This window comes from Manacus vitellinus, unplaced genomic scaffold (assembly GCF_001715985.3).
Source record: "Manacus vitellinus isolate BGI_N305 unplaced genomic scaffold, ASM171598v3 scaffold_87_pilon, whole genome shotgun sequence".
NCBI classification, from domain to species: domain Eukaryota; kingdom Metazoa; phylum Chordata; class Aves; order Passeriformes; family Pipridae; genus Manacus; species Manacus vitellinus.
The window spans coordinates 931,180-944,896 of record NW_021940854.1 but is presented as its reverse complement, the minus strand read 5'-3'; positions in this window follow the sequence as shown (position 1 = coordinate 944,896).

Sequence of the window (13,717 nt, the reverse complement as noted above, 5' to 3'; positions counted from 1 at the left end):
CTGGGCAGCCCCAGCCCTTCATCCTCCTCTTCTTCTTCCTCGGGCGCAACCAGCCTTTTGTTGTCCTTTGGTTCCTTTATTTTTGTTTTGGGCCAACACCCCCCTGCTCCTGCCATGGCATTAAAATCTGATTACCCAGACAGCTCTGTTCACCTGAGGCAGGAGCAGCCCCAGCTCCTGGTGTGTGCACACACCAACCCCAGCAACAAGAAAAGGCCTTCGCTCCCCTCCGCCTCTTTTCACAGCCAGGCTTCAAGTTCACATGTGAATTTATGCCAGTTTTGACATTAGCAGGAAAAATTAACAGTTCTCACACACACACACACACACACACACAAAGAAACTTGCACAAAAGAGGTTTTGTGTTTCAAGCAGAATAAATTATAGTGTGATGTTATTAAAACACTTAGTTGTTAAGTTGCCAAGAAAATCCAGTATATTCACACGGACTCGAGGACCTGTCTCCATGCAAAGTAATTAAATTAGATTTATGGGCTGCATTACATCAGTGTTTGATAGTTCATTTTTCCTTTCTTCATATTTTGTCCTGCTTTATTAGAGCATGTGACAGATGGTAAAAATAGTGTGAAGTTTCTTGGCCCTGTGCTAAATCCCCCTTCGGTAGTATATCTCTCTTCTGTCAGTTCTCCCCAGTGATGATAAATTAACCTCTCCTCTTCTATCCCAAGTGTGGCAGTAAAGCACTCTTTGACACAGCACTATCACTTTATCTTAATCTGTGCTGTTCCAGGGGCGGGGTGGGGAAGGAAGCGAGGGGAGATGATGCAATCGCTACCACGAGTTCAAGAAAAAAACACAAGAAAGAGATTTATTGTGTCAAAAAAAAACCCAAAAAACCAAAAAAAAAAAAACCCAGGAAAGCCAGGAATAGTGCTGATTTATGGAATCTGCTCTGTGTGTGTGTGTGTTTATGTGTGTGTGTGTACACACACATATATGTGTTTGCCCATTCCCAGCTCCCCCTGTGCAGCAGGTCCCAGGGTTTGGCCCTGGTTTGATTCACTGATTCCTGACCCCCCCAGGGGTCCCGACCTCCCTCACCCACCACTGCCCCACCACTGCCCCATCGTTCCTCCAGCCAGGCCGTGGGCAGCAGCCTGGAGTTACTGCTCCCCTGCTCCAGGGCCCAGGGGGTCCCCCCTTGTCCTCTCCCCAGCCCTGGCTGGGATCAGGCTCCTGCTTCCCAGGAGGAGCTTTTCAGAGCAAACCCCCAGGAGGATTCCTTGGGTTCTCAGAGCACTGGGATGGTGTCCAGGTGAAAGGAGCTCACAGATTTCCCTCTACTGAGACAGAGCAGGAGCCACGAGGATTTTCAGTCAATCTGGTGGGTTGGCAGAGATGATGAGGGGAGGCAAAATAGGGAATGGGGGGGTGTAAGGAGAGAAAGCCCTTCCCTGGGAATGCCCTGGTGTCCATGTCACGGTGAGGTGTCAGATATGGCAATGCTTGACATATGGAGATACAAAGATAGCCATATCCCTGAATTTAAAGCACTGAGACCAAAGGAGCCAGCCCTCTCCTCCCTCCAGGTCCTCCCCATCCTGCCAGGGCTGACTCAGGAGGGTCCTGCCTGCTATTTCTGGAGTAGGAGACCTCGGCCTTCCCCCGGGCTGAGGATGTCCTAATACAGGAGAGATGTGGGGGATTGGCTGTGCGTGGGCAGCTCCTCGCACTTGGCACGTTGGATTCGAGCAGACACCTCAGCAATGCCCAATAATAGCACAGAAACCAACCTCACACACCCACCAGCCCCACAGCAGAGCTCTGGGCTGGGTTTGGCCGGGGCCATGTGCTCCCAGTCCTGCCCAGGATCACCCACAGGGACAGTTTCATGCCGGGTGTTCTGTTGAACGCTGGCTGGGAAGCCGAGTCAGTCAGCTTTCCCCTCTGATGCCACATCCCTCCATTTAAAAGCCAATTCCTGCCCGTGCAGGGACCATTTACCGAATGTCTTTCTCTCCTCCTCCGCCAGGTTCCCACTGGAAGGAGTGGACTGAGGCATTCAGTCACCTGGGCTGTGACTAAAGACCGCGGCACATCCCTCGGGGTGAGTCTGTCACTGCTCTGAGCACACTCCTGTGGCCCTGGGGGGGGACAGGGGGGTGGCACAGCCCATGGCACCAGGTCTGGCACAGCCAGAGGGTCACAGAGGTGTGGAACAGTTGGGTCCCTCCTCCTGTCAGCCCGGGGCTCCCCATGGGTGCTGGTCCCTGGAGGGGGCTGCAGTCCAGCCTGTGAGAGGGGTGGCTGCTGCAGGTCATTGTGGTCTGTCAGAGCAAGACCTTAAGGCCCAGCTATAGAGTTTTTAATTTGCAGATCAATAACCAGATAATACTAATGATGGTGTCGATGCAACTCAAACCCCTCGTGGTGCGGTGGGGGCAGCGATTCGCAGCTCCTGGAGTAACTGGGAAATGGGGAAAATACAGAACCTTTGGTTGAAACACACCTGAAGCCCTGAAACCACCTCCCACCTTCCTCTGAACACCCACCCGTGGTCTGCCAGGACCCAGGGCCAGCCTGGGATGGGGGGGCAGAGCTGGAGGCTTTTCTGGTTCAGGGAAAAAAAAAAAAAAGAAGATAAGGCTGTAAAAAACGACCATTTCAGTTTCATATATATTAAAGCTGAAGCCCCCCAGACCAGTCCCAGACTGGTTTGTGCTTAAAAGGACCACAGGGATCACTTGGCTGTTGTCAGCAGCACAAATGCACGGAAAGAGCAGGTGGCACCAGAGCTCCCATCAGCGCCACGGCTCCCAGGAATAAGGAGCAGGGGCACTCCCAGGGAGTTCCAGGGTGGATAGGGTGGTGATGACAGCAGGATTAGCCTCGTGCCCCCTGTCCCACTGCAGGGGGGTTCAGCAGGACCCGCCGGCACCGTCACGGGGTGGGTTTAGCACGGAGACAGGAACCCTGAAAGCAAACCCTCAGCTGTGCCCACAGCTATCCTGGGAGAGATGCAGGGACGGGGGTCACAGCGAGGGGTGACATCACACCGTGGCACGGGGGGGTGACAGCAAGGGGTGGCATTGCACTGTGGCACAGAGGTCACACCCAGAGGTGACGTGGCACTGCGTCCATCAGGCAGGGTCTGAAGCCGAGTCTGTGTCCCCCAAGCAGCGGTCGGTCAGTCTGTCTGTCTGTCCGTCTGTCCCCCCTGTTTTGGGGTGCTCTGTGCAGGGCATCCCTCCGGCCCCGCCGCAGCCTGCAGGCCCGAGCACTTCAGGTAGCCAATCGCGCTGCGTTACGAGCCCAAGTAATGCTTATCATTAAACCTGTAATTTATTTCTCCTGTATTTCATAAAATGTGAAATATTGCGGCTCGTCGGGGGCCCAGAGAGAGCGGGGATGCTCCATTAAGTTCGACACTGCTCCTCCATAAGATGCAGTAATTATATGCGGCTTTTTTTACTGCTAAGTTCCTACTTGCAGATGCTAACAAAAGAAATAAGCTTTTAATCCAAACATAATTAATATGAATTACCTCCACAGTACACCCTGGCTTTGCACCATTAAACTTAATTTTTGTTTTGCATGATAATTGTGTTATCATTACCATTTATAGGAGAACTCAGGGACCTTCACTTTGTTTTCAGCCAAGACCAAAGGCACTGGAAATGGCTATTGACGGGCTCACTGCTGCAGACTCTGGGGAATTATGGGCCTTGGCTGGCCTTGGGTTTGTCTTTGCCATGGCTGGGGTTGGGTCGGTCACTCCATTCCCTGTGTGCAGGTGGTGGGATCCACTCTGGAAACCCCCAGGGCAGGAGGATGGGCAGTGACACAGCTGGGAACCCTCCGTGGACAGGCAATAAAATTCTCACCCCCAGGACACCAGAGCTGCTGCTTGGATGCGAAAGCATCCCCAAACCCACCCGGGGCACAGGGTCTGGGAACTCGAAAAGCAGGGTCAGTGACCCCAGAGGAGAGTGGGGTCTGTGCCCTGCAGCCCTGGGGGCCACCCTGGTGCCCCACCCTGGAGCCCCACCCTGGAGCCCCTTAACCACTCGGCCCCATGGGATGAGTTTGTGCAGTCACATTTCAGGAAAGAGGGAGATGAAATCAAGTCCTGTAATTATTTATTGAAATTACAGCCCCTGTCGAGGAGGACTGAATTACTGCAGACTCCATTAGCCGGCTCGCTGTGGATGGGAGAGAGGGAATGAGAAAATGATGGATGAGAAAGACAGAGAGAAATTTTAAAAATAAAAGGGAATGAAATGAGAGGAAGAAGGGGCAGAGGGGGGAGAGAAGGGCCCTTCCCCGACCTGCTTTCTCCTTGCCAGAGAGGCTCCCGAGCCACGGTGCCGGGTGGGTTCTGGATCACTCTGGAGGCTCAGACCTTGCAGCAGGAGCAGCACAGCGTGTGGAGCTGCCAAGGGCAGGTAGAGGCTCCCCTGAGGGCTCCCTAGTCCTGCTGGCAGTTCTGGATTTGTGGCTTTAAACATTTGAAGTGAATTAGGTGGAGATGTGTCTGTGACAGGGACCCTCCCGTGCCTCTCCTCACTTGCCTGACTTTGCTCAGCACCTTCACTGCAGGCTCAGGGAGCTCAGTCAGCTTTGGGTGCTGCTGGAATGAGGGTGATCCCTGCCAGGGAGCCTGGCAATGTGCTGGGAGGGAATGGGGGGGATGCTGGCATCAAAGCAGCTGGCCAAGAGCAGAGAGAGAGCAGTGAAATGCCAGCACTGAGCCCCGGGAAGAGGTGGCTGCCACTGTTAAAAGTTTTCTCTGCGCTTGTCTGTGATCAGCACTTTGAATGATTGCATAAATATATTAATTACACTAATTGCTTTCCCCGGGAAAGAGGCTTCAGTAGCTGGAGACAGCAGGTACCTGCAGGAGAGCAGGAGCACCACTTTGCAGGCAGCAAATTCCCCAATTAGGGCTGTTCCCACCACCCTGCTTGGGTCAAGGATCCAGCCCCAAAGGGAAAGATCTCAGTGCAAAACGTTTTAGGAGACATGAAGAGGTCCAACAGGAGCCTCGTTATGGAGGGGTCTGGAAGCAGAGCCCACCCAGCTCAGCTCTGGATCGTGGGGGTCCTTCAGGGACCAGGGCACAGGGTGGGTACCGAGGTTAAAGACTCAGGGGGTGATGTGACAAATACCTGGTGGTCCCCTGAGCCCGTCAACACTTGTGTCCCCAAGGTGGAGGTGCTGGGAGCGGACTGGGAATTGTCCCCTGGTGTCTTTGGTTCCCGCAGTGTCACAAAGTCACTCTCGTTCCACAAAATCCCCCTGCAGAGTTCCCTGGGCCTGGCTGAGGGCAAACCCAAACCCCTCTGCCCCCTCCCCTGCACCTCCCCTGCCCCACTTTCTCTCTCCTGGTTTCCTTTCCACTCCACTCCTCCTTTCCAAAGGCCATTTTCAGGAGGAGTGAGCGATGCACCAGCCGCTGTGCCCCTCATCCCCTTCCCAACCTGCCTCCTGATAATAATGAGCCCAGACACTTTTATTATCATTATTAATTAGCACTTTCAAGCAATGGAATTAAATCAATATGGTGGACTGAAACTAATTTTAACAAGCCATTGAGATCAATCATCAGGACTTTTATCTACATAAATGCCACTAAACTCAGCTCGTTAGTGTAACATTAGCTGGGAAAGGGGGGGGAGGGAAGGGAGACTGGCGGGGTTTTAATTAGGAAGACATAAACCATGCCACGATTTTTCTTCTTTGATTTGCTTTTAATCTCGTCCATGAGCTCTCCTGGTGCCCTGGCTGATTATCACTCTCTTCACCTCCTCTCAGGAAGCAAAGGCAGCGGGAAGGAGAACAGGGGAGCGGGAGAGGGCAAACCCAAGGAGAGGGGCTTGGCCGTGCTGGCTCTGCTGAGCCACTGGTGTTCCCAACTCCTGTGGGATGTGGCAGGATGCAGGTGCTGCCACTGTATGGGGATGCAGGATACTGTGGAGCATCTGCAGGATTCCCCTGCAGTGGGGAGCTCCCCGTGGCACTTCTCCAGCCCGTCCTTCCCCTGACCCACATCTCCCCCGGTGCCTCTGGAACGTGACTTCCATCCTCTTGCTGCTCCCTGGACTCAATGCAGATGAGGGTTTGCTCCCACTGCAGCCCCAGCCTGGGTTTCTGAGATAGTGAGTGGGTTTGTGGCTTTTTAAAGCCACCTTGAGCTTGTCTTTGGTCTTCCTGAGGTGGCCCAACCCTGCCAGTCCCAGGTCTGCTGCGATGTGGGAGACCTTTGGCTCCCCCAAGCCCACCTTTGCTTCCCACCTCCCTCTGGCATCTCTCCAGCCTGGCTGTGTCTGGCATGATCAAAGCCAAGGCCACACAACAGCCCCTGCTGCAGACATGACCTGTGTGTGGGCCAGGCTTTAAAAGCTCTTAAACTTCTCCTTAAGAGAGCTGGAGGAAGGACCAGCCCTCAGCGGGGCTGTGCCGCTCTGCACCGCGCAGGAGCAGCCCCCCGGTGTCATCTTCCCCGGTGCCTCCGCCGAACCTGCCCGTGAAATATGACAGATGCACTAGAAAATATTTCCTTTTTGTTTGCTGGATGGGTAATAACTTGCCTGGGAGACAGTCTTTATAGTCAGCACAAAAGTAATTTACCTACATGCAGCACACCCAGATTGCGATAAATCTGCCGCTCTGCCGTCCCACAAACGCGGTGCCCGCCCGGAGCTGGGGGTCCTGTGCCCCTCACCATCCCCTCTGCCACCGCCCCCGGCCAGCTCCAGCCAGAGGAAATGTTTGCAAGCACCAAAAAATAAATAACCGGGCTGGGGATGGCAGCGGGGCCCTGAATCACAGCCCCTCGCTGTCAGCCCATTTCTCTGCAGAAAGCTCTTAGCAGTTAATTTCTGGCTAATTTATTATCCTTCGGCTTAGCCCTCCAGCACCATTAGCAGTACACTGACACAACTGAGTGAAATATTGTCTAATTTATTATCTTATTACTCCTCTGGAACAGGATCAATTAATTACCCATTAAAGTATTTCAGCTGCAGAGATTTATTAGGGGCCTCGGCGTTTTAACAGATGATTAGTTATATATGTTTGTTTGCCTGAGGAGCGCAGACTGGCAAATGACTGGAGGGGAAGGGGAAAGACACCGAGTCGGGAGGTAGCTAATGGATCTTTTCTTGACTCTCTGAAAATGGAGCAGTCAATGACAAGAATTATCGACTCATTCACTTGCGGTTTGGAGATAACCATATGTACAGGGAGAGAGAGGGGGCGAGGGGAACCGGCAGAAAAAAAGCCTCACTCAACTGCTTTTTCCATTCAATAAATTTGCTTCAGAATATATTGGATTGGGGTTTGATGGCTATTTCGTGTTTTGCAGAGTGCTGACACTGGTATGATTCAGTAATTATTGTTTCTTTTAAGTTATTGCTGTAATTTTGCTTTCTAAGATCCCAATCAATTCCCGCCTCTCAAGGGCACGCTTGAAAAGCGATATTTGAAAACAGCCCTCTGATAGATTGTGCCGTTAGACAGTGGCTGAGACAAATAGCCTAATCTGGCACAAATTAGCTTGGCTTCCACAGATAGTTTTATACAGCAATGTAAATTATATTGTCAGGGCCAGTCACTTTCCTGCTTAGAGTGCAGCTAACAAGAAGCCATGGAGACATTACCGGGGCTGCCACGCGCTCCCGGGGCTGCTGCGGAGCCATTTGCCAGCCAGGACGTGCAGAGGAGCATTCCCTGGGCTCTTGCTGCTGGCATGATGCCAGTCCCGACCCACTGCCCGGCTGGGATCCCCGTGCTGGGATCCCTGGGGGGCTGGTGCAGGGAGGAGGGGGCTCAGGGGTGCTGGCAGTGGCCTCTGCTGCACGCAGCCAGATCAGTGCTCTCTTGTTTGCTCTCCACAGTTATTTGGGCAGGGTGGAGATGTGTGTTGTCCAGGCAGGAGCTGATGGGAGTGGTGATGGGGTGCCCAGCCCCTCAGGGGTCTGCCCTGCCAGCAGCCCTGGGTGATGCTCTCCTCCACACCCACCTGCAGTCCCCCGGGGCCAGGACCCCTGGCTCATGGCTCACAGGGGAAATCCCACCTCCAGCTGGCTCTCTCCTCTCTGGAATCAGCCTCTGTCACCTGGCCAGAGGGGCAGATCCAGCTGCAGGCACCAGGGAGAGGAGGGCACATCCCTGCCCAAGCTGGGGCTCCACAGCCAGGGCAGAGCTGGAAAGCGGGATCAGAGATCTGCTCCTGCAAGCCCAGCACGAAGGTCCACACAAAGGTGCCCCTCATAGGTCCACATGAACCCTTTTAGGTTCTCCACATGTGGGCCTGTGAACAGCCATGGGAGTAGCTGAAGCTGAATTTCCCCCTCTGCCAGCAGAAACTCATTTTTGATCCTCCTGGCTCCTCAGCTTGATCCTGAATGGAATTAGGGTGGGCTTAAGCAAGAGAGGAAAGCGAGCCGAGCGAATCTAAATGGAGGGAGAAGGCGAGTAATCTGGAACTGCTGTCACAGCACAAGAGCCGTGTCAGGTGCAAACAGGCTGAAAAGCATCACAAAAAGATGTATTTTCATGCAGCTGTTGGCTAACCCATGGAATTCATCACTGCGAGGTACCACGGGCGCCCTGAGCAGCATGAAAATGGGATGTTGAGACAAGAAGCAGGTATGGAGCCGTTTAATGAGACAGGTTCTATTTAAACCGAGCTGTGAGGGGTCCCAGCCTTGGTTTAAGGCTTAAGCAAACTGCGGGTGAGTGGAGGCAGGAGGCTCTGCCAGCTGCAGCACTCGGTCCCCAGGGTATGTTCCCGGGGCTCCCCTCACCCCCAAGGTGGGATCCTGGATTTTGAAATCCTGATGGAGAAAAGCAGGTGGAAGTGCAGCCAGAAAGCAGCAAGTGGAGGTGGAGGGACTCCCACACCTGCCCAGGGACATCCTTGGTCTGGGATCACGTGTGCCTGCACTGACCTAGAGCAGTTGTCTCATCCCATAATAGAGAGATAGCTGTGTCAGGAGCGACTCAGTGACTTTAGGGAAGGCAAAAAGCGAGGAGCAGCTCCCGCCAGGCTCTGTGGGAGCAGATGGAGGATGAGCTTGGCCGCGGCGAGAGCCGCAGGCCCTTCTTAACCTTGTGAATGGCTCCTGCACCAGAGGGACGAGTTATCCAGGCTTGGAGGGCTCCATCTCCTGAGGAAAAGCTGCTTAATTCTCACCTCATCCTCTTCAGACCAGCAGTTTAGCATGGGGACTTGAGGGTGGGGTTTGGAGCTGACTGCAGTGACAAGGCTTGGACAGGGGAGCAGCCACCATGCCCATCTGGTCAGCAATTATCCCAAAATATTGGAATGATGCTTATTTGGAAACACAGCCTCAAGGGGTGCAGAGGAATTAATGAAAAACAAGGAACAGGGAGGAGAGAGTGGCTTGGGGGACCTTTGAGCTCTGCTGAGCTGCTCTGAATTTTCCTGCAGGGTTTCCTCAGTCACCTGCATGACATGAGTTTGTGTGTTCTCAGTCCACTTCCCACGGGGAGAAGTGCTTGACATAGCAGACACAGGGATCACCCTGCCTGAGTTCAGGTGTCACCAGGAGACGTCTCCAGAGGTGTCCATCACCTTGGATGGAGGAAAACAAGGGCTTGCAGGGCTGTGTGTGCCCTGTTTCAGACTCAGAGCCTACAGCATTGGTGTTCTTCAGGCTCACACAGGGAGCTCAGGGCCAAGAGTGGGGCAGTGCTGTAGGTGACCACGTTTGGTCACCTTGATGCCGTGTCCTTGGAGATCTCTGCAAGGGAGGGATGTGAAACCAGTGGCAACAACCTCTGTGCTTCCAGCTGGAGAGCACCACGGGCCTGGCTGGTTCCCAGTTTCTGGGGCTGTTTGCTCCGGAATGGAGCTGGGCAGGGTCCTGTTTAGCTCAATGTCACTTGGAGGGGTCTCTGCAGGTCACCTTCTCATCTCCTCCTTGTGCTCACAAAAATCAATGCTCTAATTTGCCAGAGCGCAACAAAACAACTGTGATGCCTGGGACAGAAATAGGATCATATTCCTGAAGGCTCTTGTGCTAAAAATGGTGCCGGCTGTGGCACAGAGCTTCCCTCTGGCAAACCACGGGCGCTCCTGCTCCGCTCCAGGGGGTGTGGGAGGCACAGGCTGACAAAGGCTGGTCCTCTGTGTCCAGTCTGTGACACACTCCTGTCCCAGGGAGCGTTGCTGCCTGCCAGGAGCAGCTCAGCCAGGCTGGAGGAGGGGGACAGTGGTCCCAGCCCAGCTCACAAACCTCGTCAGGCGAGCAGCCCCCTCCCCAGCACAGACACTCCCCTGCTTAGAGCTTCTGACACCGTGGAGATTCCCGTCACACCAGACCCCTGGAGCAGCAAAGGAGCATCCCCAGTGTGAAATTGGGTCACTTTGTCCCCCAGAGCCTTGGCCAAGGTTGGCCAAGGAGCCGTGGCCAAGCCGGGAGCTGAGCCTGGACCCGTCCCACCTCCACGTGCCGCCTTCGCCGCAGAGCTGTCCTCTCCTTCTGCTGGTGCAGTTCTCATTCCTCTTCCAGCAGCTGAGTAATGGCTTTGGAAAGATGACACTGCACTGATTTAGGGGCTTGACCTTGGGAACGCTCCTGAGAAGCTGCGGTTTCCTGAGCACAGCTTCGCGTTGCCTTTTATGAACACTTTGCAGCCACACGTATATTTGGGTATGTAGCAACCGGGTGGGAAAAAAAATACGCATGCGGGAGAGAAAGAAGGGATGGGAAAAAAAAAAAACCCTTTTATATCTCCAGGCTGCCTTCAGCAACAGCATTCCTAAATAGGAGAGGTTAAATATATTGCTGCCATTACACTCTACAAGGAACACATTCCATAAAAACGAAGGTGCCGTAAATTATACAAATATGATGCTAACAAGCCAGGAAATGCACTGCTAATGAGGTCAGCTATAGAACTCCTGCAGTGCTGCAAATCATGTGCCAATCCAGCACAGGAGGTGCAGGAGCAGCCCTGGGTCAGCATTTTCTGAGCGCATTTGTAACCCGCTGCTCGGCGGAGAGTTACACAGGTAGATAAACCCCCTCCTCCTCCCCTTGTTTACGTGTCACATCCCCACGGCAGCAGACAGGCCCGCTCTGCATTAATGCACTCCGCTATTATGCCCATTGTTCTGCGGCGCAGAGCGGAGAATTAGTCACTCCGATGTGCAAATATTGGTTACAGTTTGGAAGCCTGCACGCTTTTGTGTTCCTATCAGGCTTGCTCCTAGAGGAATTATACACGCTGGCACCAGGGGTTTTTTTTTTCTTTCCCTGCACATGCTGTATTTGCTGAAGCTCTTTAAAAGAAATTCAAATAAACAGGTTGGTGAAGTTGTTCACCTTCCTCCCCGTTAGGCAGTGGGATGATGAGCGCAGCGAAATGTGGCATTTAGGAGCCAAAAGAAGAGACCTGCCCAAAATCTGTGAGCTTGAAAAACAAGCTCAAAGGCCTTTGGACTGTTTCATCTTCCTTCATCAGGAGGAATTTCTCCCTGGGAAGGGTGGTCAGGCCGTGGAAGGGGCTGCCCAGGGAGGTGGAGTCCACATCCCTGGAGGTGTTCACGGAATGACTGGACCTGGCACTCAGTGCCCTGGGCTGGTTGACAAGGTGGGGATTGGTCACAGGTTGGACTCGATGCTCTGGGAGTTCTCCAACTTTAATGATTCCATGACTCTGTGATCCCAGAATTTGAGGCAAAGCCCCCCGAGCAGAGAGCAGGGCAGCCCGGGGGGCCCAGAGTGAGACCTTGGCAGTGTCGGGGTGCAGAGCTGCTCCTCCTCCTGCATCCCAGCAAACAGAAACACCCTGGAATAGCTCCTGTGCCCCCAGAGTGCGCCCGGGGCTCGGCTGCACACGAGGCATCTCCAGAGCGAGCCCTGGCTGAAGGTTTCCTCAGGCATCAGCTTTTTTAACTCTGCCTTTGGGCAGCAGAGATGGGATTTTGAGCACTTGCTCGCTGCCCAAATGCAGGGCATGCACCGAGGGGCTGCTCAGGGATAGGGGGTCCCTGCCCTCCCACCCTCTGCCCAGTTCCCAGGGTGGGCACCAGCCCAGGGCTCCGCTTGTGTGGTTTCTCCTCATGCAAATAACTGCTCCAGCAGAAATGCACTTCTATATTTAATAAGCTGGATATTTACGTTAACTAAATAGCAGCTAATTATGAAAACATACTTAAGAGTCTGAGCAATTAAGCAATAATATATTACATAGTTATCAAGCCTCCAATACACATGTCCTTAATAATCAAAATATTAATATGCAGCTCCTCTTCCATTGCACAGCAACTCTGCTATTACACAGAGAGTGTCCTATTACTGCCAAATTAAATGCATAGTTAGGCGAATTTAGGACACTTAATTTAATGTGTTCCCAAGAGTTCATTGTGGCAGATTCTCCAAGACAGGCCTCTATGTAGGTAGCACAGAATTCCTGGAATTGCTCTTTCCTCCACAGCCACATGGCTCCATTGGCTCGTGGTTAACCCATTATTGGCGCTCTTGGCTGCCAATCACAGCCCCAGCAAGAGTGAAAGAATGACATTTTTCATGGTTTGCAGCAGTGGGGAGAAGAAAGAAACGCGAGTTCCTTTACTGCGAGGCTCTTTTAGTTCAAAAGTCTTTGCATTTAAAATGTGATCTTACTTCTGAGCTTATTCTATTGACAAATCTCTGTTCAGGGTGCTGGGGTTGTTTAGGAACTGCTGATATTTGCTGTCCAACACTAAATTCCTCCGGAGCTGGGTGTTGGTGAGGGCTGTGGGGTGAGCAGTGGGGAGACAAACTGGGGTGGTGCTGGGTCCCTGCCCAGTGCACCTGCCTGCAGTCTGGGTGGCAAACTGGTACATACTGGTCCTTAATGAGCAAGGCTGGTGCTCCTGAGCTGTGTCTGTGTCCCCGGTGTCCCCTGTGATGCTGCCTCAGTTTCCCCACCAACGTGGCTGTTTCTGTCAGAGGTTTGATTTAAAGAGTGAAATCCCCAGGGATGCACAGTCTGGGCTTTACTCCTTAGGGGGATAATTCCCGCTTCTGAGCTGCTGGTGTGGGTCTGGAAGACCATGAAATGGCCTTTTCCTGCAGCTCCCAGCCAGCAGAGACCCCGCCGAGGGGAGTGGGTGTGGGATGTGCCCGGCTCTGAGAGGTGCGACCGCAAAGCGAAGGTGCCCTTCTCCCCGTGCCCTGCTCCCCAGAGGAGCTGCCTGCTGGCCCCCGCGCGTTTTTAAGGCCTTATCTGCCATATGGCTCCCAGTTGGGATGATTTATGGGGTGAGGAAAGCGCACTGATAAATTTTACGGCCGGGCCCAGCACAGACCGGGGGTATCAGCAGCCCGATCCAGACAGCCCTAATGGAAAGTGCCGGCACCGCGGAGCGAGGCGTTATTTATGACTGTCTGTAATGCCACTGCTGGGGATTTATTATCGCCTCTGCCGGGCAGGCTGGAGCTGCGGCACGGCCGGGAGGAAGGGGAACGTGGAGGGGAGAGGGCGGGATGGGCACTCGGGGGCACGCAGGGAACTGGAGCAGAGCGACGGAGTGAGCGAGTCCAGGGGGCTGGCAGAGCCTGGATGAGCTTTTCCTTGGGGCAGGGAAAAGGGGGTGCAGCCAGGGTTTGGGGCGTGGGTGCCTTTCCAGGCCCTGGAAGTGTGACACCCCCCAGAGCAGCCCTGGGGCGGCTGTGGCTGTTCATTGAAGGGGTGTGGGCAGCCCTTGCTCCCCAGCCTGGTGCTGATGGGCTGTGAG